We start from the raw sequence: 26,093 nt of genomic DNA on the forward strand, positions 1-26,093 counted from the left end.
ATGCGACCAAACTATATCTTAGTTTTGACTTTCTAAAACAGTTCATACGCAACCGCTCATATATATATACATATATATATATATATATACACACACACACACACACACACACACACACACACACACATATATATATATATATATATATATATATATATATATATATATACACACACACACACACACGTACACTCACCCTTATGAACGCATGCATACCATACCCTTACGAGCACATCCGAGAGACTGAGCCGACATATCTTTTTGAGATTTTATGAAGTCAAACGCCGGAAATCCTGAAATAAATTCAGGATAAATGCGAGCATCAGGATTTGAACCCTGGCGGGCTGGGATACCACCGTTCATCTAAACCATCCAATCACATATTGGTTCGCAAACTATATCTTAGTTGGATGATAAGTTCTAGGCACTCCTTTACTAAATGGGGCTACTTTACTAAATGAGGCTACACCATCTTTCTAGAGTCTGAAAAATCGCCTAGCGTCGACGAAGCCTGGGTGGGAGATGAGGGAACGCCACGAGGTGGAGACACGGCGAAAGCGCAAGACCGTCATGGCTGGGAGGCGCAGTAGGATGTCGCACAAGACCTTCAGAGGAAAGACACCTTCGTTGCCGGTGGCAGGGAAGTCCCGGAGCAACAACATCAGTTTGCCGCCGTCGTCGCATGTGCCCGTGTCGTCGGGATCAGGCCTGCCGTGCTTGGAGCTATCTGGCACGTTAACGTTGGTGTCGACGATGAGATCAGCTTCCACGGTGTCGACGAGAGGATCCATCGATCTATCAGGACGCGGAAAAAAGACGGAGCGATTTTCACTTGCCGTACGTGTGCGTGGATCAGCATATGGACGGACAACTCGTCTATACTTGTACACAAGCACAAGGACTGTTAGAAGGGAGAGAGAAGGATTTGATGGAATAGTTTAATGTATTGCTTGAGCCTCGTGGGCATATATATAGGAGTACATGATTTACTTGGAGTACAAGGCAAGCCAGAATATTTCCTAGTCTAACCTATGTTTCCTAATACAATCATGTTACTCAACATCCCCCCGCAGTCACAACGGTAGCGACGCAGACGGTGAGACTGAAGAAGAATCCGAAGGTAAGCCGACGGACACCCCCCACAGTCGTAACGGTCGACGCATTGCGGAGTCGTGGCTGGAGTGGAAACCAACGAGGTTGCTCAAGCAGGCGATAGCCCTTTGTGCCGTTTGTCGATGTAGCCGAGAGCGTATGGTGGTGGAGCCGTGGTCAAGGTAGACGTGCGAAAAATGTCGTGGTCGATGTCGAGTCGGGGTAGCCGGTGTCGATGAAGTCGCCGTGGAGCCGCGGACGCAAGGAGACGCCGAGTTAGCATGGGCGCAGTGGTGTCGAAGTAGTGGTGCGCCGGGAAGAAGATGTTGTTGACGACGCGTCGCGGCGGGGTTGCCAAACCCGGGGACACATCATAGACGAAGGCACGCGTCGGTGTTGCCAGCACCGGGCATGCGTAGACGGACGAAGACGAAGTTGACGAAGCGCCGCACCAGGCTTGCCAGGCCCGGGGACACGTCGTGGACGAAGGCACGCGGCGGTGTTGCCAGTACCGGGCATGCGTGGACTGGGACCTGCACGAGCTGTACGCCATGTCGAAGAAGTCGGAGAGGCCAGCAGAGAAGGACTCGACGACGGTTGCGGCGCCAATCGGCGCGGGGCCGGTGTCGCCCACGGTTGTCGGAGTAGACGAAGTGGTCATGGTAGATGACGGCGACGCTGGCGACGGGCTAATGTTGGACGAAGACGAAGAAGGTGGACGGGCGGCGGCGGCGGCTACGTGGGTAGCGGCGGCGGCGACCAAAGAAGAGCAGCGGCGGCGGCCTGACGGCGGCGGCGGCGGCTAGGTTAGAAACGCGGCGGCGATGCTCGAAGTAGGCGAAGAACCCTAACAGCGTGACGAAGACCGGCGCGGACAGTGGCATTCCCGCGCCAAGGGAGACGGCGCGGCGCATACCACGGGAAGTCAACGCGCGTGGACGACGAAGTGGACCATGGGCCGCCACGCTACGGCCCGAAGGGGCGACGCAGCGGCAGCAGGTGGGTCGGGGCGACGGCGGGAAGACCTCGGAGCGATGGCGGGGACCGCGGGCCGCGCCACTGCGGCCCGAAGGGGCGACGCAACGGCGGTTCGTGAGTCGGTGCAACCGCGGGGACGGCCTCGGGACGGCGGCGTGGACCGCGCGCCACGCTCACTACGTCCGACGGGGCGACGAAGCGGTGGCGTGAGGGTCGATGCAGCCACGGGACGGCCTAGAGCGGACGCCCTCGGGGCGGCGGGGGACCGCGGGCCGCGGCACTATGGCCCGAAGGGGCGACGCAGCGGTGACGCGGGTCGGTGCAGCCGGGAGAAGAACCACGGGGCGGCGGCGCTGCGGCCTGACGGGGCGACACAACGGCAGCCCGATGCTCGATCGGTGGAGAGGCGCGCTGAACTCGTGAACGATCTTCACGGGACCTGCGGAGGCGCGCGTAACCGACGGGCCAGGTCGGTCGCACGGCGTAGATGAGTCGGATCGCGGCGGGAGCGGGTGATCAAGCCGCTCGTGCGCGAGGTCGGGGACGCCGCTCGGTGAAGGCGTGGTGGCGACGTAGTCTGAGATGAAGCCGGCGGCGGCGGTCAGCAGGGCAACTATGATTGGCCGCTGCATGACGCGAGGCCGCCGGGTCGGGGTGATGCAGGAGTCCCGGTCGGAGCAGGGCGGTGACGGCCGGCGTAGATCGATGGGCGGGCCGGCGCGCGAACGGCGGCGGCGAAGGGCCACCGCATGACGTGAGGCCGCCGGGTTGGGGCGACCGGCGGGCCAACGCGCGGACGCCGCGCAAGGCCGCCGGGTCGGGGAGACCGGCGGGCAGACGCACGGACAACACGCGAGGGCGCCGGGTCGGTGAAGAAGCCGGCCGATCGCGCCGGTGTTGGAGTAGAGGCGCACGGGGTCGACAGCGGCGGTGGGCGACGCAAACCGGATCACATAGACCGGAAAACCAAAAAGTAGACGCCGATCAAAGCGACCGGCAAGAGAGAGAAAACCCGGATCAAAGGATCGGGAAAAAGACTCTCTAGGGCAGCCAGTCAACACGACCGGCGGACGAACCCTAGGTACGGGCGGCGTGGCCCCCGGCGGCGGTCATGGAGGCCGACCACCCCGGGGGCGGCGCGCGGGTGCGGAAGCGGCGGCGGCTAGGGTTTAGGATCGACTTGCGATAGATACCATATTAGAAGGAAGAGAGAAGGATTTGATGGAATAGTTTAATGTATTGCTTGAGCCTCGTGGGCATATATATAGGAGTACATGATCTATTTGGAGTACAAGGCAAGCCAGAATATTTCTTAGTCTAACCTATATTTCCTAATACAATCATGTTACTCAACAAGGACGTACTAGTGCTATTAGCAATTCAAACCGGATACGTATGCATGAATACAACGATGACGCAAGTAGAAACCGACGGTGATTCTGTTCACGTATATACGTGTTACCATGAAAGAAAAGAAACTTTGGGTACAACAACCTCGATCTTTGCGGTACAACAATCATGCATCTTGAATTCTCGCTCCTTGAGCTTGACCGTCTGAGCTCCCATCTAAGGATGGCAATTTTACCCATAGGTACGGGTATCCGCGAATACCGTACCCGTATGGGCAGGGTATGGATATAATTTTATACCCACGAATAGTACTCGTACCCTGTCCGTTAAGTCATGGGTAGGGCACGGGTATAGACTTGTACCCATGGATATGCCCATACCTTTCCCGTTTATACTAACATGTTACTTGTCAGATGTTATTTGGTGAAGTGTGTCGTGAGCTTATGAGCCTATGTTATAATTGTCATCAATTGTCAATTTGAATTGAGATAGTTGTCATGTACTCATCTACTTGAATATTTTTTGTCAAATGCGCTATGGATGAATGTAAAATTATGAATAACTTGTGTGCTATTTGATCTTTCCGCTGGGTACCCAACGGGTATGGATACTCGTCGGGTATGGGTACGGGTAAAGTTTCATACCCATGGGTACGGACATGGGTAGATTTTGTATCCATTGACTACACTGGTATGGGTATGGTATTGCTTTACCCGCCCCATACCCTACCCATTGCCATCCTTACTCCCACCTCTTTGCGTGGCACTGGCTCCCTTCTAGTGGGAGCGCTGGCCACTCGGGCGGCATCCTTTTAGGCGTAAAGGATACCACCTTTGAGGTGGGAAGCATGGACCGGGATGAATTCTTTGTGAGCATGGAGCTTTTTGAGAGGTCTCTCAACTTCAAGTGGGAGGTCATCGTCGTCTACGGGCCCGCAGACCATAGTCGGTCTGCAGCCTTCCTCGAGAAGCTCCACCGGAAGATCTCCGCAGCCTCCCTTCCGGTGGTGGTCGGTGGCGATTTTAACCTCCTTCGCGTGGCGGAAGACAAGAGCAATGCTAATGTCAGCTTTGCTCGGATGCAGATGTTCAATGACTTCATTGCCGACCTTGATCTCCGCGAGATTGATAGGATTGGTGCCAGGTTCACCTGGACCAACCGGCAGGCCGCCCTGACCCAGTCCATCCTGGACCGGGTCCTAGTGTCCCCGGATTGGGACCTCCGTTGCCCCTTATCTTCCCTCCGCGCCATCACCAGGATTGGCTCGGACCATGTTCCCCTTCTCCTCTCTTCTGCTGACGAGCGTCCGCCAGTCACCCCTCGATTCCGGTTTGAGACCTTCTGGCTCTCCCAAACCGGGTTCATTGATGCGGTTGGCGCTCGATGGCTCGAGGCCCGCGCCCACCCCCACCTCAGCCCCCCTCGGTCATTGACTCGTGGCACTTCTGCGCGAAGCACGGACGACAGTTCATGAAGGGGTGGGGCGCTAATTTGGGTCGTGCCCTTCGTGAGCGAAAAAAGACGTTGTTATCCGCGATCCAGGCCCTGGACCTGCGCGCTGATTTGGTTAGGCTCTCTCCGGACGAGTGGCTTTCCCGGTACGACTTGGAAGACCAGCTCTCCGTGATCTACACCGATGAGGAGGCCTATTGGCGCCTCCGTGGTGCCCAGACTTGGGTCTTGAAGGGTGACGCGAATACGGCATACTTCCATGCAATTGCCAATGGCTGCCGTAGACGCAACACCACCCCGCTCTTATGGGATGGTGAGACTCTCCTTCAAGACCCGCGCGATATCCAGTCCCACGTCGACGGATTCTATAGATCCTTATTCTCTGCCGCTCCTAGGAGCGGCCTCTCTCTTGCCCCCGATTGTTGGGCTGGTGCCCAGTTGGTGTCTGAGGCGGAGAACGCGGCCCTTACGGCCCCCTTCTCCAAGCAGGAGGTCTGGGATGCCATCAAAGGCATGAATCCCTCCTCGGCGCCTGGACCGGATGGCCTCCCTGTTAAATTCTTCCAGTCCTTTTGGAACGTGATTAAACCGGAGGTCATGGCTATCTTCGACGAATTCTATGTTGGCTCCATTGATCTCGAACGCCTCAACTACGGGATCATCTCTCTCATCCCAAAGGTCCCTGGGGCGTCTGACATTCGTCAATTTCGGCCGATCACAGTCATTAACGTGATCTTCTGGATCCTGGCTAAAGGGTACGCCAATAGGGTGACCCTGCTGGCCGACCGTGTGACGCACCCCAACCAGTCGGCCTTCATTAAGGGCCGTTACATCCTGGATGGGGTCCTAGTCCTTCATGAAGTCCTCCATGAGGTCCACACCAAAAACCTCAAGGTGGTTTTTCTGAAGATTGACTTCCATAAGGCTTATGACACGGTTAGCTGGCCCTTCCTTCGGGAAGTCATTCTTCGGAAGGGTTTCGACGACCGGTGGATCACGAGAGTCATGCAGATGGTCACTTGCGGTCGCACGACTGTGAACATAAACGGCGAGATTGGCCCTTTCTTCCCCACCCTCTGTGGGGTCAGACAAGGCGACCCATTCTCCCCGTTGTTGTTCAATATGGTCGTGGACGTGCTGGCGTCCGTCCTTGATAAGGCGAAAGCCGCTGGCCATATTCATGGGATTACTCCCCACCTCACCGGTGGCTCCGGGATATCCATCCTCCAGTATGCTGACGACACTATCATCATGGTTGAAGGCTCGGAGGGTGATATCTCCAACCTCAAGTTCCTCCTTCTCTGCTTCCAACAGATGTCGGGCCTCAAGATTAACTTCGACAAGAGTGATGTGATGGTGATGGGATACTGTCCCGCTGCGTCCTTGGCCATCGCCAACAGGCTTAATTGCCGCATGGGCTCCTTCCCCACAACCTACCTAGGGACGCCCTTTAGTGACTCCTGGCTCACCTCGCGGACTTGCGCCCCTCCATGGCCAAGCTCCAAACGCGTGTCGAGCCCTGGCAGGGGAGGTGGCTGTCCAAAGCGGCCCGGACTATCCTCATCAACTCTTCCCTCTCCAGCCTCCTATTGTTTCTCATGAGCTTCTACAGCCTCCACGAGACCCTTCACAAGGAGATTGCCAAGATCCAGTCCCGCTTTTACTGGGCGACAACGATAAGAAGAAGTATCACATGGTCAGTTGGCTGACATTTGCAAGCCCCGCGAGCAGGGGGGCCTTGGCATCATGTGCTCTAAACGGATGAATATCGCCCTCCTCTCTCGCTGGGTTTGGCGAATCTCGCAAGGGCATGGTGGACTTTGGCTTGACATCATCGGGAACAAATACTTGCGCGGATAGCCCCTCGCCTTTTGCCAAAAGTCTGGAGGCTCTCAGTTCTGGCAGTCGATTGTCCTGCTTCTTCCGGTTCTCCGTATCGGGACCTCCATCTTGGTGGGCTCTGGTGCATCGATGCTGTTCTGGTTTAATCGTTGGGCCAGGGACACCCCCTTTGTGGCTCGCTTCCCTGGCCTCTTCTCCATCTCCGTCGACCTTGTGATTTCTGTTGATAGGGCCCTTCTTGACTTAGGGCGCCTTGCTTTCCGGCGGGCCTTTGGCCCATGGAATCCGCCGCCTGGCGTGAGTTGCTTGACTGTGTTGCTCTTCACGAGTCATTGGTGGATGATGGCCCCTACCTGGTGCGTTGGCGCCTTGAGCCTTCGGGCCAATTCTCCACCAAGTCGCTGTACGCGGCCATAGCACCTTCCGCCGCCCCTCTCCCCCTTTCGATGGTTTGGTCCATCCGCCTGCCCTTGAAGATCTGTATCTTCATGTGGCAATGGATTTGCGGTCGGATCCCGTCCGGGGTGGAGGTGCGCAAGCGAAATGGCCCAGGGACGGGCATCTGCCCGCTATGTGGCGTTCCGGAAGACTCGAACCATATTTTCTTCTCCTGCATTTCCGCCCAGTTCCTCTGGAGCTATTTTCGCGAAGCGGTCGGTGGAGATTGGTGTCACACCAACTTCCGGACTTATTTGCCGAACTCCAGATGTCCCCCGCGACCTCTCCCCACATCAGGTGGCTCGAGATTGGGGTCCTCGCCTGGACCCTCTGGACTGTCCGCAATAAGATAGTGATTCAGCGCTCTCCTCTTCGTCGGTCTACTGACACTCTGTTCAAACTCTCGGATTTCTTGCAGCTTTGGCGGCCGCTTAACCGCCCCCTGGACCGCGACACCATCTCAGCCTTCATCGCTGACCTTCGATTGATGGCCGTCCGCCTGTCGCCACCGCCCCTGCCACCTCCGCCGGGGCCAGACTAGGCGATTTCCTTGTCCGATGTGTTCTGTCTTTTTTTCTTTTCTGGGCTTGTTGAGCCGTGCCCTCAGCAAAACCTTTGTACTTGTTTGTGAGACTTGGGTGTGTGTGTGTGTGTGGACTTGACTCTGTTTGTGTGCTCTCTGGCAGTTTGCTTTATTTATAAAGCAGGGCGAAAGTCTTTTTCGGTAATTGAGTTTTTGGAAGAGTGAAAAAACTTCGTATTTGCACCCCCTTTGAGCAGGTACAACAAGCTCGATCTTTTTTGAAGAGCTCAAGTCTATTAGGAGCTAACGTTTTATTGGAAGTCTGCGCAATTGGAATTCTTTCAGTTCCCGCAAAAAAAAAAATTCCTGAGATAGATTTGCATAAGTATTCAAAATGGCGGTCGATATTCCATCGTGGTCGAGAGTTAGACTTTGGCACATGTATCACTTATTTTTACTTTTTGCAAGAAAATCTTTGATCTATTCATCTTCAATCATGGTAGTATAACGAATATTAGAAATAATAGAAATTACATCCAAATTCGTAGACCACCTAGCAATGACTACAAGCACTGAAGCGAGCCAAAGACGCGCCGCCACCATCGCCCCTCCATCCCGGAGTCGGGCACAACTTGTTGTAGTTGATAGTCGGAAAGTCGTCGTGCTAAGGCCTGATACGTCTCCAACGTATCTATAATTTTTGATTGTTCCATGCTATTATATTATCTGTTTTGAAGGATTATGAGCTTTATTATACACTTTTATATTACTTTTGGGACTAACCTATTAACCGGAGGCCCAACCCATATTGCTGTTTTATTGCCTGTTTTAGTATTTCGAGGAAAAGAAATATCAAACGGAGTCCAAACGGAATGAAACCTTCGGAATCGTGATTTTTTTGGAAGAATATCATCCTGGAGGCTTGGAGATCAAGTCAAAAGACCCTCGAGGAGCCCAGGAGATAGGGGGCGCGCCCCCTTACTGGGCACGCCCCCCTGTCTCGTGGACCCCTTGAGCACCTCCCGACCGACTTCTTTCGCCTATATAGTCCCACGTACCCTAAAAACATCCATGAAGAAGATAGATCGGGAGTTCCGCCGCCGCAAGCCTCTGTAGCCACCAAAAATCTCTCGGGAGCCCTTCCCGGCACCCCGCTGGAGGGGGGGGGGGATCCTTCACAGGTGGCCATCTTCATCATCCCGGCGCTCTCCATGACGAGGAGGGAGTAGTTCACCCTCGAGGCTGAGGGTATGTACCAGTAGCTATGTGTTTGATCTCTCTCTCTCTCTCTCTCTCTCTCTCTCCCTCTCTCTCTCTCTCTCGTGTTCCCTCTATGTCACGATCTTGATGTATCCCGAGCTTTGCTATTATAGTTGGATCTTATGATGTTTCTCCCCCTCTACTCTCTTGTGATGAATTGAGTTTCTCCTTTTGAGGTTATCTTATCGGATTGAGTCTTTTATGAGAACACTTGATGTATGTCTTGCCTTGCTTATCTGTGGTGACAATGAAATATCATGTGCCTCTTGATGTATGTTTTGGTGACCAACTTGCGGGTTCCGCCCATGAACCTATGCATAGGGGTTGGCACACGTTCTTGACTCTTCGGTAGAAACTTTGGGGCACTCTTTGAAGTACTTTGTGTTGGTTGAATAGATGAATCCGAGATTGTGTGATGCATATCGTATAATCATGCCCACGGATACTTGAGGTGACAACGGAGTATCTAGGTGACATTAGGGTTTTGGTTGATTTGTGTCTTAAGGTGTTATTCTAGTACGAACTCTATACATAGGCCCAACAACAACAGGCCCAACAACGTCTACAACAACATCTACAAACAACGTCTACAACAACAGGCCCAACAACGTCTACAACAATGTCTACAAATTTGACTCGTTGTTGTAGACGTTGTTGGGCCTGCAAGTGCACAGGTTTGTAGGACAGTAGCAAATTTCCCTCAAGTAGATGACCTAAGGTTTATCAATCCGTAGGAGGCGTAGGATGAAGATGGTCTCTCTTAAGCAACCCTGCAACCAAATAACAAAGAGTCTCTTGTGTCCCCAACACACCCAATACAATGGTAAATTGTATAGGTGCACTAGTTCGGCGAAGAGATGGTAATACAAGTGCAAAATAGATAATAGATATAGGTTTTTGTAATCTGAAATAATAAAAACAGCAAGGTAGCGAGCGGTAAAAGTGAGCGTAAACGGTATTGCAATGATAGGAAACAAGGCCTAGGGTTCATACTTTCACTAGTGGAAGTTCTCTCAACAATAATAACATAGCTAGATCATATAACAAGCCCTCAACATGCAACAAAGAGTCACTCCAAAGCCACTAATAGCAGAGAACAAACGTAGAGATTATGGTAGGGTACGAAACCACCTCAAAGTTATCCTTTCTGTTCTATCTCTTCAAGAGTTCGTAGTAAAATAACATAAAGCTATTCTTTCCGCTCAATTCATCATAGAGTTCATACTAGAATAACATCTTAAGACACAAATCAACCAAAACCCTAATGTCACCTAGATACTTCATTGTCACCTCAAGTATCCGTGGGCATGATTATACAATATGCGTCACACAATCTCAGATTCATCCAACCAACATAAAAGTACTTCAAAGAGTGCCCCAAAGTTTCTACCAGAGAGTCAAGAATGTGTGCCAACCCCTATGCATAGGTTCCCAATGTCACGAAACCCGCAAGTTGATCACCAAAACATACATCAAGTGGATTGCAAGACATACATCAAGTGTTCTCATAAAAGACTCAATCCGATAAGATAACTTCAAAGGGGAAACTCAATTCATCACAAGAGAGTAGAGGGGGAGAAACATCATAAGATCCAACTACAATAGCAAAGCTCGGGATACATCAAGATCGTGCCATAGAGGAACACGAGAGAGAACACGAGAGAGAGAGAGATCAAACACATAGCTACTGGTACATACCCTCAGCCCCGAGGGTGAACTACTCCCTCCTCGTCATGGATAGCGCCGGGATGCTGAAGATGGCCTCTGGTGATGGGATCCCCCTCCGGCAGGGTGCCGGAACAGGGTCCCGATTGGTTTTTGGTGGCTACAAAGGCTTGCGGCGGCGAAACTCCCAATCTAGGTTCTGTTCTGGAAGTTTTTGGGTACGTAGGTATATATGGGTGCAGGAAGTACGTGTGTGGAGCTACGGGGGTCCCACGAGGCAGGGGGGTGCACCCAGGGGGGGGGGCACCCTCGTGAGCACCTCCCTTGGCTCCTGACGTGGGGTCCAAGTCCATCCGGTAGCTTTCCTTCCAAAATTAACTTCTCTAGTTAATTTCGTTCCATTTTGACTCCGTCTGGTATTCCTTTTCCTCGAAACACTGAAATAGGCATAAAACAGCAAATCTGGGCTGGGCCTCCGGTTAATAGGTTAGTCCCAAAAATAATATAAAAGTGGATAATAAAGCCCAATATTGCCTAAAACAGTAGATAAAGTAGCATGGAGCAATCAAAAATTATAGATACGTTGGAGACGTATCAAGCATCCCCAAGCTTAATTCCTGCTCGTCCTCGAGTAGGTAAATGATAAAAAAAAGAATTTTTGATGCGGAATGATACTTTGGCATAATTTCAATGTAAATCTTCTTAATTGTGGTATGAATATTCAGATCCGAAAGATTCAAGACAAAAGTTCGTATTGACATAAAAGTAGTAATGCTTCAAGCATACTAATCAAAGCAATCATGTCTTCTCAAAATAGCATGGTTAAAGAAAGTTATCCCTACAAAATCATATAGTCTGGCTAAGCTCTATCTTCATCACACAAAGTATTTAATCATGCACAACCCCGATGACGAGCCAAGCAATTGTTTCATACTTTAGTAATCTCAAACTTTTTGAACTTTCACGCAATACACGAGCGTGAGCCATGGACATAGCACTATAGGTGGAATAGAATGGTGGTTGTGGAGAAGACAAAAAAGGAGAAGATAGTCTCACATCAACTAGGCGTATCAACGGGCTATGGAGATGCCCATCAATAGATATCAATGTGAGTGAGTAGGGATTGCCATGCAACGGATGCACTAGAGCTATAAGTATATGAAAGCTCAAAAAGAAACTAAGTGGGTGTGCATCCAACTTGCTTGCTCACGAAGACCTAGGGCACTTTTGAGGAAGCCCATCATTGGAATATACAAGCCAAGTTCTATAATGAAAAATTCCCACTAGTATATGAAAGTGACGACATATGAGACTCTCTATCATGAAGATCATGGTGCTACTCTGAAGCACAAGTGTGGAAAAAGGATAGTAGCATTGTCCCTTCTCTCTTTTTCTCTCATTTTTTATTTGGCCTTTCTCTTTTTTCCCTCTTTTTTTATGGCCACTATTTTTATTTGGGCTTTTTTGGCCTCTTTTATTTTTCATAAAGTCCGGAGTCTCATCCCGACTTATGTGGGAATCATAGTCTCCATCATCCTTTCCTCACTGGGACAATGCTCTAATAATGATGATCATCACACTTTTATTTTTCTTACAACTCAACAATTACAACTCGATACTTAGAACAAAATATGACTCTATATGAATGCCTCCGGCGGTGTACCGGGATATGCAATGAATCATGAGCGACATGTATGAAAATTATAAAGGTGGCCTTGCCATAAATACAATGTCAACTACATGTTCATGCAAAAAGCAATATGACAAAAGTAATGCATGACAATATATCTCGGAATGGCTATGAAAATGCCATGATAGGTAGGTATGGTGGCTGTTTTGAGGAAGGTATATGGTGGGTATATGATACCGGTTAAAAGTGCGCGGTATTAGAGAGGCTAGCAATGGTGGAAGGGTGAGAGTGCGTATAATCCATGGACTCAACATTAATCAAAAGAACTCATGCACTTGTTGCAAAAATTTAGAAGTCATCAAAAACCAAAGCACTACACGCATGCTCCTAGGGGGATAGATTGGTAGGAAAAGACCATCGCTCGTCCCCGACTGCCACTCATAAGGAAGACAATCAATAAATAAAATTGTGCTCCGACTTCATCACAAAGCGGTTCACCATACGTGCATGCTACGAGAATCACAAACTTCAACACAAGCATTCTTTAAATTCATAATCACCCCAACTAGCATTGCTTTGATATTATCACCTCCATATCTCAAAACAATTATCGAGCATCAAACTTATCTTAGTATTCAACACACTCATAAGAAAGTTTCACATATCTTGAATACCAAGTATATTATCATTAAGAAAATTACCATGCTATTAACGACTCTCAAAATAATCTAAGTGAAGCATGAGAGGTCAATAGTTTCTTTAAAACAAATCCACCACCGTGCTCTAACAGATATAAGTGAAGCACATAGAGTATTCTAGCAAATTCCAATTTGTGTATGGCTCTCTCTCATTAAAGAATTTCAGATCTTGATACTTATTCAAACAGCAAGCAAAGCTAAAGAAAACTACAATGCAAGGATAGCACAACTCATGTGAAGAAGCAAAAACTTAGGCTCAACCGATACTAACCGATAGTTGTTGAAGAAGAAAGGTGGGATGCCTACCGGGGCATCCCCAAGCTTAGATGCTTGAGACTTCTTGAAATATTATCTTGGGGTGCCTTGGGCATCCCCAAGCTTTAACTTTTGTGTCTCCTTAATTCCTCTCATGTCATGGTTTCTCTTCTTTTTGTCAAAAGCTTCATTCACGACAAACTCAACAAGAACTCGTAAGATAGGTTAGTATAAACCAATGCAAAACCTTATCATCTTCTACTGTAACAAATCACTAAAATTATTATTCAACATTGAATACTAAATGCCTCTGCATATTTAATACTCCTATCCTCAAATAGAATCATTAAACAAGCAAACATATGCAAACAATGCAACCGTAACAGCAATCTGTCAAAACAGTACAGTCTATAAAGAATGCAAGAGTATCAATACTTCCCTGACTCCAAAAATTATGAACTAAAATTCCCACTGTAATAAATTTATGAGAGCTTAATATGCATAAAGATTCAACGTTATACCATGCTCTGACTTTTCTAGGGAATTTTTGCAACAGCGGTAAACTTTCTGTTTTCAAACAGCAACATGCAAACTAGCAAAATAAGCATGGCAAAGGCTATCCTTGACTTTTTTATTGGAACTAAAGATGCAAAACATTATTCTAACTAACATAAAGCAAAAACTAGCAAAATAAAATGATGCTCCAAGCAAAACACATATCATGTGGTGAATAAAAATATAGCTCCAAGTAAAGTTACCGATGAACGAAGACGAAAGAGGGGATGCCTTCCGGGGCATCCCCAAGCTTAGTTGCTTGGTTGTCCTTGAATATTACCTTGGGGTGCCTTGGGCATCACCAAGCTTAGGCTCTTACCACTCCTTATTCCATAGTCCATCGAATCTTTACCCAAAACTTGAAAACTTCAACCACACAAAACTCAAACAAAACTCATAAGCTCCGTTAGTATAAGAAAATAAAACCACCACTTAGGTACTGTAATAAACTCATTCTAAATTCATATTGGTGTAATATTTACTGTATTCTAACTTCTCTATGGTTCATACCACTTAATACTAGCCATAGATGCATCAAAATAAGCAAACAACACAATGAAAACAGAATCTGTCAAAAACAGAACAGTCTGTAGTAATCTGTATCAAACGTATACTTCTGGAACCCCAAAAATTATGAAATAAATTGCTGAACCTGAGTAATTTGTCTATTAATCATCTTAAGAAAGAATCAACCTAAAATCACTCTCCAGTAAGAAATGGAAGCCACTCTCGTGAGTGCAAAAGTTTCTGTTTTTTACAGCAAGATCACATAAACTTCACCCAAGTCTTCCCAAAGGTTCTACTTGGCACTTTATTGAAACAAAAGCTATAAAACATGATTACTACAGTAGCATAATCATGTGGACACACAAAAACAGTAAGGATAAATATTGGGTTTTCTCCCAACAAGCGCTTTTCTTTAATGCCTTTCTAGCTAGGCATGATGATGACAATGATGCTCACATAAAAGATAAGAATTGAAACATAACGGGAGCATCATGAAGCATATGACTAGCACATTTAAGTCTAACCCACTTCCTATGCATAGGGATTTTGTGAGCAAACAACTTATGGGAACAATAATCAACTAGCATAGGAAGGTACAACAAGCATAGCTTCAAGAATTTAAGCACATAGAGAGGAAACTTGATATCATTGCAATTCCTACAAGCATATGTTCCTCCCTCATAATAATTTTCAGTAGCATCATGAATGAATTCAACAATATAACCAGCACCTAAAACATTCTTTTCATGATCTACAAGCATAGAAAATTTACTATTCTCAATATAAGCAAATTTCTTCTCATGAATAGTAGTGCGAGCAAACTCAACAAAATAACTATCATGTGATTGAAAATTAAGATCAAGATGACACGTTTCATGATTATCATTATTCTTTAAAGCATACGTGTCATCACAATAATCATCATAGATAGGAGGCATGCTTTCATCATAGTAAATTTGCTCATCAAAGCTTGGGGGACTAAAAATATCATATTCATCAACATAGCTTCCCCAAGCTTGTGGCTTTGCATATCATCAGCATCATGGATATTCAAGGAATTCATACTAACAACATTGCAATCATGCTCATCATTCACATATTTTATGCCAAGAATTCTATGTAATTCTTCTTCTAGTACTTGAGTATAATTTTCCTTTCCATCATACGAAAGATATTAAAAAGATGAAGCGTATGAGACAAACTCAACTCCATTTTTTTGTAGTTTTCTTTTATAAACTAAACTAGTGCTAAAACAAGAAACAAAATGATTCAACTGCAAGATCTAAAGATATACCTTCAAGCACTCCCCTCGCCAGAAAAGAGCTTAGTGACGGAGTGTGAGTACCCTTTACATAGCCTCCCCAGCAACGGCACCAGAAAAGAGCTTGATGTCTACTACGCAACCTTCTTCTTGTAGACGTTGTTGGGCCTGCAAGTGCACAGGTTTGTAGGACAGTAGCAAATTTCCCTCAAGTGGATGACCTAAGGTTTATGAATCCGTAGGAGGCGTAGGATGAAGATGGTCTCTCTCAAGCAACCCTGCAACCAAATAACAAAGAGTCTCTTGTGTCCCCAACACACCCAATACAATGGTAAATTGTATAGGTGCACTAGTTTGACGAAGAGATGGTAATACAAGTGCAAAATAGATAGTAGATATAGGTTTTTGTAATCTGAAATAATAAAAACAGCAAGGTAGCGAGCGGTAAAAGTGAGCGTAAACGGTATTGCAATGATAGGAAACAAGGCCTAGGGTTCATACTTTCACTAGTGCAAGTTCTCTCAACAATAATAACATAGCTAGATCATATAACAAGCCCTCAACATGCAACAAAGAGTCACTCCAAAGCCACTAATAGCAGAGAACAAACATAGAGATTATGGTAGGGTACGAAACCACCTCAAAGTTATCCTTTCTGTTCTATCTCTTCAAGAGTTCGTAGTAAAATAACATAAAGCTATTCTTTCCGCTCAATCCGTCATAGAGTTCATACTAGAATAACACCTTAAGACACAAATCAACCAAAACCCTAATGTCACCTAGATACTCCATTGTCACCTCAAGTATCCATGGGCATGATTATACAATATGCGTCACACAATCTCAGATTCATCCAACCAACATAAAAGTACTTCAAAGAGTGCCCCAAAGTTTCTACCGGAGAGTCAAGAACGTGTGCCAACCCCTATGCATAGGTTCCCAATGTCACGAAACCCGCAAGTTGATCACCAAAACATACATCAAGTGGATTGCAAGACATACATCAAGTGTTCTCATAAAAGACTCAATCCGATAAGATAACTTCAAAGGGGAAACTCAATTCATCACAAGAGAGTAGAGGGGGAGAAACATCATAAGATACAACTACAATAGCAAAGCTCGGGATACATCAAGATCGTGCCATAGAGGAACACGAGAGAGAACACGAGAGAGAGAGATCAAACACATAGCTACTGGTACATACCCTCAGCCCCGAGGGTGAACTACTCCCTCCTCGTCATGGATAGCGCCGGGATGATGAAGATGACCTCCGGTGATGGGATCCCCCTCCGGCAGGCTGCCGAAACAGGGTCCCGATTGGTTTTTGGTGGCTACAGAGGCTTGCGGCGGCGGAACTCCCGATCTAGGTTCTGTTCTGGAAGTTTTTGGGTACGTAGGTATATATGGGTGCAGGAAGTACGTCGGTAGAGCTACGGGGGTCCCACGAGGCAGGGGGGCGCGCCCGGGGGGGGGGACCCCACCCTCGTGAGCACCTCCCTTGGCTCCTGACGTGGGGTCCAAGTCCATCCGGTAGCTTTCCTTCCAAAATTAACTTCTCCAGTTGATTTCGTTCCGTTTTGATTCTTTCTGATATTCCTTCGAAACACTAAAATAGGCATAAAACAGCAAATCTGGGTCGGGCCTCCGGTTAATAGGTTAGGCCCAAAAATAATATAAAAGTGGATAATAAAGCCCAATATTGCCTAAAACAGTATATAAAGTAGCATGGAGCAATCAAAAATTATAGATACGTTGGAGACGTATCACCATGTTATTTTGAGAAGACATGATTGCTTTTATTAGTATGCTTAAAGTATTGCTATTTCTTTTGTCAATATGAACTTTTATTTTGAATCATTTGGATCTGAACATTCATGCCACAATAAAGAAAATTACATTGAGAATCATGCTAGGTAGCATTTCACATCAAAAATTCCGTTTTGATCATTTACCTACTCGAGGACGAGCATGAATTAAGCTTGGGGATGCCTGATACGTCTCCAACGTATCTATAATTTTTGATTGTTACATGCTATTATATTATCTGTTTTGAAGGATTATGGGCTTTATTATACACTTATATATTACTTTTGGGACTAACCTATTAACCGGAGGCCCAGCCCATATTGTTGTTTTATTGCATGTTTCAGTATTTCGAGGAAAAGGAATATCAAACGGAGTCCAAACAGAATGAAACCTTCGACATCGTGATTTTTTGGAAGAATATCATCCTGGAGGCTTGGAGATCAAGTCAGAAGACCCTTGAGGAGCCCAGGAGATAGGGGGCGCCCCCCTACTGGGCGCGCCCCCTGTCTCGTGGACCCCCCGAGCACCTCCCGACTAACTTCTTTCGCCTATATAGTCCCACGTACCCTAAAACCATCCACGGAGAAGATAGATCGGGAGTTCCGCCGCCGCAAGCCTTTGTAGCCATCAAAAACCTCTCGGGAGCCCTTCCCGACACCCTGCCGGAGGGGGGGGGGATCCTTCACCGGTGGCCATCTTCATCATCCTGGCGCTCTCCATGACGAGGAGGGAGTAGTTTACCCTCGAGGCTAAGGGTATGTACCAGTAGCTATGTGTTTGATCTCTCTCTCTCTCTCTCTCTCGTGTTCTCTCTCGTGTTCCCTCTATGTCACGATCTTGATGTATCCCGAGCTTTGCTATTATAGTTGGATCTTATGATGTTTCTCCCCCTCCACTCTCTTGTGATGAATTGAGTTTCCCCTTTTGAGGTTATCTTATAGGATTGAGTCTTTTATGAGAACACTTGATGTATGTCTTGCCTTGCTTATCTGTGGTGACAATGGGATATCATGTGCCTCTTGATGTATGTTTTGGTGACCAACTTGCGGGTTCCGCCCATGGACCTATGCATAGGGGTTGGCACACGTTCTTGACTCTTCGGTAGAAACTTTGGGGCACTCTTTGAAGTACTTTGTGTTGGTTGAATGGATGAATCCGAGATTGTGTGATGCATATCGTGTAATCATGCCCACGGATACTTGAGGTGACAATGGAGTATCTAGGTGACATTAGGGTTTTGGTTGATTTGTGTCTTAAGGTGTTATTCTAGTACGAACTCTTTAATAGATCGATCCGAAAGAATAACTATGAGGTGGTTTCGTATCCTACCATAATCTCTTAGTTCGTTCTCCGCTATTAGTGTCTTTGGAGTGACTCTTTGTTGCATGTTGAGGGCTTGTTATATGATCTATCTATGTTATTATTGTTGAGAGAACTTGCACTAGTGAAAGTATGAACCCTAGGCCTTGTTTCCTATCATTGCAATACCGTTTACGCTCACTTTTACCACTTGTTACCTTGCTATTTTTATAATTTCAGATTACAAATACCTTTATCTACCATCCATATTGCACTTGTATCACCATCTCTTCACCGAACTAGTCCACCTATACAATTTACCATTGTATTGGGTGTGTTGGGGACACAAGATACTCTTTGTTATTTGGTTGCAGGGTTGTTTGAGAGAGACCAGCTTCATCCTACGCCTGCTATGGATTGATAAACCTTAGGTCATCCACTTGAGGAAAATTTGCTACTGTCCTACAAACTTGTGCACTTGCAGGCCCAACAACGTCTACAAGAAGAAGGTTGTGTAGTAGACATCAAGGCCCCGTAGGACCAGAGCACCAGAACAGCAACCACCACAGATTAAGAATAACGTAGATTAGAAGGATCCAATCCGAAGGCACACAAACGTAGAGGAACAATGACGAGATCCGAGAAAATCCACCAAAGATAGATCCGTCGAAGACACAACTCCACACGCCCACCAACGGTGCTAAACGCACCGTCGGAACGGGGGCTATGTGGGGAGACCTTTATTCCATCTTCAAGGAGCCGCCGCCGTCTCATCTTCCTGAGTAGGACACAAACCCTAGCAAAACTGAAAGAAAAGACTAAAAACGGAGCCCTTCCGCCGACCCTTGCCTAGATCCACCATGCCCCCATGGCCCTAGGACCACCGAAAAGGAGGCGGACCTGCGTTTGGCGCCGGCAGGAGGCAGAAACCGTAGCTTTTTTGTGGAGGAGGAGGAGGCGGCGGCTAGAAATCCTACTGATCCTCCTCCACGCATGTCTCATTTATATCATAAGAATCATAGTACAAATCACTTCCACACCGACCTGGCAAAACTGGAAAGACATCATAATGCTACTCTTTACACAAAGGAACATCAACCAAGAAGGAAAAAATTAAATCAAGACCGAAGAATACTCTGAACTTGACATCAACGCTCGTCACATGCCTCTGGTGCCACCACAGCGGCCACCAAAGGAAAAAAATGACGGGTCGCCTCCTCACTCGAGCACGACGCGAATCCATCGCTGATATGCACCTTTGCAGATCTACAAGGTGGCTCAACAAAGAAGAAACCATTACCGTTGAACGAATCAGATGGGGGCAACACCTCAGACACGCCATCAAACTCTACATCTGCCACCCCCTCACGACTAAGACGTCGGAGGAGAAAACCATACCTGCCATCCATGAACCATGAACCCAACACACGATCCACAATATGCATCCACTCCTAGACTACCTCCCAAGCTCCGTACCGACGCTGGAGCAAATGCCATCGCAATAGCGAAGCCCGAGGACACAGGTCCACCACGAGAATTCCATCGCCGCTATGCCATCCTTACTTTAACAGACTTATTTTCAAATCCATCCCCAACCATAGGACCGATCGCCTCGTGAGGGAAGGATCTGAAGAATCTTTATTCAGCACCGCCGCCGAAGTCAAGGCGATGAACGGCCTAAAAAACCTAGACTACAAGGGCCAAAAAATGATCCACACGCGTGGATCCGGTGGCTCCCTTCATCACTGATGACCGAGGTTGTCGGCGGAGGACAGCTATCGAAGGATGGCGCCAGAAGGTTGGCTTCTCCTGGCGGCGGCTTGGATTCCAGACGCCAGGCACGAGAGGAAAACTGTTTGCGTATGACGATTTATACACGAAGTTTTTTCACCAACATGCCAATCATCGGCGGCGGAACAATACCATCACGACGCTACAATCCGGTGGAAATATCTTATCCGGCCAAGAGCAAATCGCACCGTGGTGGATGATTACTACTACGACAACATTTTTGGCTCTGCCCCGGAGCGCGTGCATGCGCTAAATTTCGATGCCCTCATCCCGTCAGCTGACTTGTTACATTTGGATGAGCCGTCCCAGCTTGAGGAGGTAGAAAAGGTGATCGAGGCGGTGTTGTTAGACAAGGCTCTCGGGCTGGATAGTTTTACTGGCTGATGAGTGTAAATTTTACGCTCATCACACCATTGTTTAAACCAGTTTATCTTAGAAAATTTGAGAAAATCCCTCTGATATTGTGACTAATGGAGGAGGAAGGTCATCTTAAAAGGAACGCGGGGATCCTTGTGGAGGGAAGTTAAAGGGCGTGGAAGACACATGGAGTTTGGTCCCACATTATCAAGGAAGGAACCAATGGAGGAGGAAGATCAGCTTAAAAGAAGGACGATTGTCAAATCTTAATCAAACCAAAAGTGGGAGCTGTATATTTTTAATCTTCCTGTATATATTAAAGGAAGAAGTATCTCTGGAATTAAACCAAAAGTGGGACATTCCCACTTCTGGTCTAGTCTTATGGAAGTGAAAGATCTTTTTACCAACATGTCAAAAAATCTATTGGTGACGGTAAAAACACTAGGTTCTGGGAAGATTGATGGGTTGGAAGAAAACCCCTCGAAGATGTTTATCCTGGCATATACCTTACTAGTTTTGATCATGGTATATCTCTGCTGAAACTACTTAGAAGGATTGGGAAAAAAAATTCTTGTAGAAGAAAAAAAAATTCTTACTAGTCCAAACTGCGAGCCGTCCTATGAAATCCCTTTCCTTCTTCCGCTCACTCGCCACTGCAGCCACCATCGCCTCGACTGCTCTCCCCGGCGTTCTTCTGCACCCCGGCAACTTGCTCTTCCGGCGCTTCTCGAGCTCGCTCGCCACGACCATGGCCACAACTCCCCACTGGTCTCCCCCATCGTAGACAACAAATTTCCTCAGTGCCCTAATAGCTTGTTCTTTAGGCACAGCTTGTCTGCCCGTTCCATCATTTCTGCCCACCGGCACTCCGACCACGGCAACCGTACAGGTCCCCCGCTGTCTACATCCTTCAGGCTGCATCTTGCACATGGCACCCGACTGACGTAAGAGATGGAAGGAACGAGATTACTGATTTGTTACTAGATTTGAAGAATTAATTGGCTTACCTGCGTTTAGTGGTTTCTGTGAAGTGGTCTCCGCTGGAGAGGGTCTCATGACCAGGACGTCCGACCCAGATTGCATAGGATTTATTTTCCAGGGGCTTCGGCTTCATCAAGAATGACTTCAAAGTTGAAGGGTTAAATGCTCAAACTTCCCTTGTATAAAGAGTTGATATGCTTTCATGCATCTTTGACAAGCATGAAAGAACGGATGTGCGGAAGCTCTTCAAAGGGCAAGGTCTCTTGAGAACCTGAAAATGGAATCGGTGACGATAAAAGAGAGGTGAAACCGGAGACAACGAGTCTCTCTCAGACGGGGACAAGGGGGAGGCTTGACAGGACCGTCACACCCGAAGGAGAGAGGCAAGCCTGAGGTTAACGGCCGAAAGAGGAAGACCAGATCAAAAGTAGGGCGGACATTGGATCTTAATCCAACGGTATAGAAAGTCAACTGAAGCCGATTTTTTTCTTCAGCCAACTAGTTCTCGCACAGATTATTTCGAGAGTATTGGCAAGCGACCAAAGAGAGAATGTCAGTAAGTGAGCGCGGTGCTGTTGGTGCCGAGCAGCTCCTCCTAGGCCCTGAACCGCTTCTACTCGTCGAGCACACGATGAGATACTCCATCTTGTACTGTTGCCCGATGATGTAGTTGGCGTGGAATGTTCACACCTTGCGGAAGTCCAAACATCCAGCCTCCCTATGAAATCCCTTTCCTTCGTCTCCTCACTCGCCATTGCAAATGCTTCCAAGTCGACTGCTCTCCCCGGCGTTCCTCTCCGGCCTGACAACTTGTTATAAAGGCGCTTCTCGAGCTCGCTTGCTACGGCCATGGTTCGCCACTGGTCTCCCGCACCGTACAGTACCCCGGCAGCTCGTCCTTTAGGCGCAGCTCGTCTGCTCATTGCGTCGTTGCTTCCCACAGGTGCTCCGTCCACGAGAACCGTACAGCTACCCCACCGTCTACATCCTTCAGGCTGCATCTTGCACATGGAGCCGGATTGATGGTAGAGATGGAAGGGACATGACTAGTGATTTGTTACTGGATTTGTAGATTTAATGACCTTGCCTTTTTGGCTTGCTTGCGTTGAGTGGCTTCTGTCAAGTGTCCTCCGCTAGAGAGTGTCTCATGATCAGGACGTGTGACCCAGGTCACATAGGATTTACTTTCCATGGGCATCGTCTTCATCAAGAATGACTTTGAAGTTGAAGCGGTAAATGCTCAAGCTTCCCTTGTATAAAGAGTTGATATGCTTTCATGCATCTTTGACAAGCACGAAAGAACGGATGTATGGCACCTCTTCGAAGGGAAGGCACTCCTGAGAACCTGAAAATTGCATCAGTGACGATAAAAGGAAGGTGAAGTCGGAGACAACGAGTCTCTCTAAGGCGGGGACAAGGCAGAGGCTTGACAAGACTGTCACACCCGAAGGAGAGAGGCAAGCCTGGGTTAATGACCGGAATAGGAAGACCAACTCAAAAGACGGGCGGCCATTGGATCTTAATCCAATGGTACGAAAAGTCAATTGAAGGCAATTTTTTCCAGTCAACTACTAGTTCTCACACAGATTATTTGGAGAGTAACAGCGAGCGACCGGAGAGAGAATGTCAGTGAGCGCGATGTTGTTGGTGCTGAGAAGCTCTTCCTGGGCATTGCACCGCTTCCACTCGTCATGCAGGCCGGTGAGATATTCCAGCTTGTACTGCAGCCGATGATGTAGTTTGTGTGGAACGTGCACACCTTGCGGAAGTCCAAACTTCCAGCCGCCCTACGAAATCCCTTTCCTTCTTCCGCTCACTCGTCATTGCAGCCGCTGCCGCCTCGACTGCTCTCCCCAATGTTCCTCTGCGCCCCGACAACTTGCTAGTCCGGCGCTTCTCAAGCTCGCTCGCCACGGTCGTGGCAACGGCTCGCCATTGGTCTCTCCCATTGTATAGTGCCCCGATAGCTCGTCCTTTAGGCACAATTTGTCTGCTCGTTGCATCGTCGCTGCCCACTGGCGCTCCGTCCATGGCAACCGTACAGCTCCCCCGCCATCTACATCCCTCAGGCTGCATCTTCCACATGAAGCCGGACATATGGGAGAGATGGAAGGAACGGGATTAGTGATTTGTTACTGGATTTGGAGAATTAATTAGCTTGCCATTTTGGCTTGCCCGTGTTGAGTGGTTTCTGTCAAGTGTCTCATGATGAGGACGTGCGACCCAGGTAGCATAGGATTTTTTTCCAGGGGCATCGGCTTCATCAAGAATGATTTCGAAATTCAAGCGTTAAATTCTCAAGCTTCCCTTGTATAAAGAGTTGACATTCTTTCATGCGTCTTTGACAAGCATGGAAGAACGGATGTGTGGAAGCTCTTCGAAGGGCAAGGACTCTTGAGAACCTGAAAATTGATTTGGTTACGATAAAAGGGAGGTGAAGCCGGAGACAACGAGTCTCTCTCAGGCCAGGACAAGGGGGGGGGGCTTGATAGGACCGTCACACCCGAAGAGAGAGGCAAGCCTGAGATTAACGGCAAGAAGAGGAAGACCTGCTCAAAAAAATGTCGACCATTGGATCTTAATCCAACGGTACAGAAAGTCAATTGAAGCCAATTTTTTCCAGTCAACTAATAGTTCTCGCACAGATTATTTCGAGAGTAACACCAAGCGACCAGAGAGAGAATGTCAGTAAGTGAGCGCGGTGCTGTTGGTGCCGATCAGTTCCTCTTGGGCCTTGAACCACTTCCACTCGTCGAGCACGCCGCTGAGATACTCCAGCTTGTACTGCATCCTAATGATGCAGTTGGCGTGGAACGTGCACACCCCGCGGAAGTCCAAACTTCCAGCCGCCCTACGAAATCCCTTTTCTTTATCCACTGCTCGCCATTGCAGCCGCTGCCGCCTCGACTGCTCTCCCCGACGTTCCTCTGCGCCCCGGCAACTTGATCTTCAGGTGCTTCTCGAGCTCGCTCGCCACGGCAGTGGCCACGGCTCGCCATTGGTCTCCCCCACCGTACAGTGCACCGGCAGCTCGTCCTTCAGGCGCAGCTTGTCTGCTCATTGCGTCGTTGCTTCCCCACCAGTACTCCATCCATGGCAACCGTACAACTCCCCCGCCGTCTACATCCTTCAGGCCGCTCTTGCACATGGAGCCGATCTGACAGGAAAGATGGAAGGAACAGGATTAGTGATTTGTTACTGGATTTGGAGAATTAATTAGCTTGCCTACTTTGAGTGGTTTATGTCATCTATCCTCTGCTGGAGAGTGTCTCATGATGAGGATGTGCGACCCAGGTCGCATAGCATTTATTTTCCAAGAGCATCGGCTTCATCAAGAATGACTTCGAAGTTAAAGTGTTAAATACTCAAGCTTCCCTTGTACAAAGAGTTGATATGCTTTCATGCATCTTTGACAAGCACGAAAGAACGGATGTGCGAAAGCTCTTCGAAGGGCAAGGTCTCTTGAGAACCTGAAAATGGAATCGGTGACGATAAAAGAGAGGTGAAGCCGGAGACTACGAGTCTCTCTCAGACGGGGACAAGGGGGAGGCTTGACAGGACCGTCACACCGAAGGAGAGAGGCAAGCCTGAGGTTAACGGCCGGAAGAGGAAGACCAGATCAAAAGTAGGGCGGCCATTGGATCTTAATCCAATGGTATAGACAGTCAACTGAAGCTGATTTTTTTCTTTAGCCAACTAGTTCTCGCACAGATTATTTCGAGAGTATTGGCAAGCGACCAAAGAGAGAATGTTAGTAAGTGAGCGTGGTGCTGTTGGTGCCGAGCAGCTCCTCCTGGGCCTTGAACCGCTTCCACTCATCGAGCACGCCGGTGAGATACTCGAGCTTGTACTGCAGCCCGATGGTGCAGTTGGCGTGGAACGTGCACAGCTTCCGGAAGTCCAAACTTCCAGCCGCCCTATGAAATCCCTTTTCTTTATCCACTGCTCGCCATTGCAGCCGCTGCCGCCTCGACTGCTCTCCCCGACGTTCCTCTGCGCCCCGACAACTTGATCTTCAGGTACTTCTCGAGCTCGCTCCCCACGGCAGCGGACACGGCTCGCCACTGGTCTCCCCCACCGTACAGTGCACCGGCAGCTCGTCCTTCAGGCGCAGCTTGTCTGCTCATTGTGTCGTCGCTTCCCCACCGGTACTCCGTCCATGGCAACCGTACAACTCCCCCGCCGTCTACATCCTTCAGGCCGCATCTTGCACATGGAGCCGATCTGACAGGAGAGATGGAAGGAACAGGATTAGTGATTTGTTACTGGATTTGGAGAATTAATTAGCTTGCCTACTTTGAGTGGTTTATGTCAACTGTCCTCCACTGGAGAGTGTCTCATGATGAGGATGTG

Source organism: Triticum dicoccoides, chromosome 2B, assembly GCF_002162155.2.
Source record: "Triticum dicoccoides isolate Atlit2015 ecotype Zavitan chromosome 2B, WEW_v2.0, whole genome shotgun sequence".
NCBI classification, from domain to species: domain Eukaryota; kingdom Viridiplantae; phylum Streptophyta; class Magnoliopsida; order Poales; family Poaceae; genus Triticum; species Triticum dicoccoides.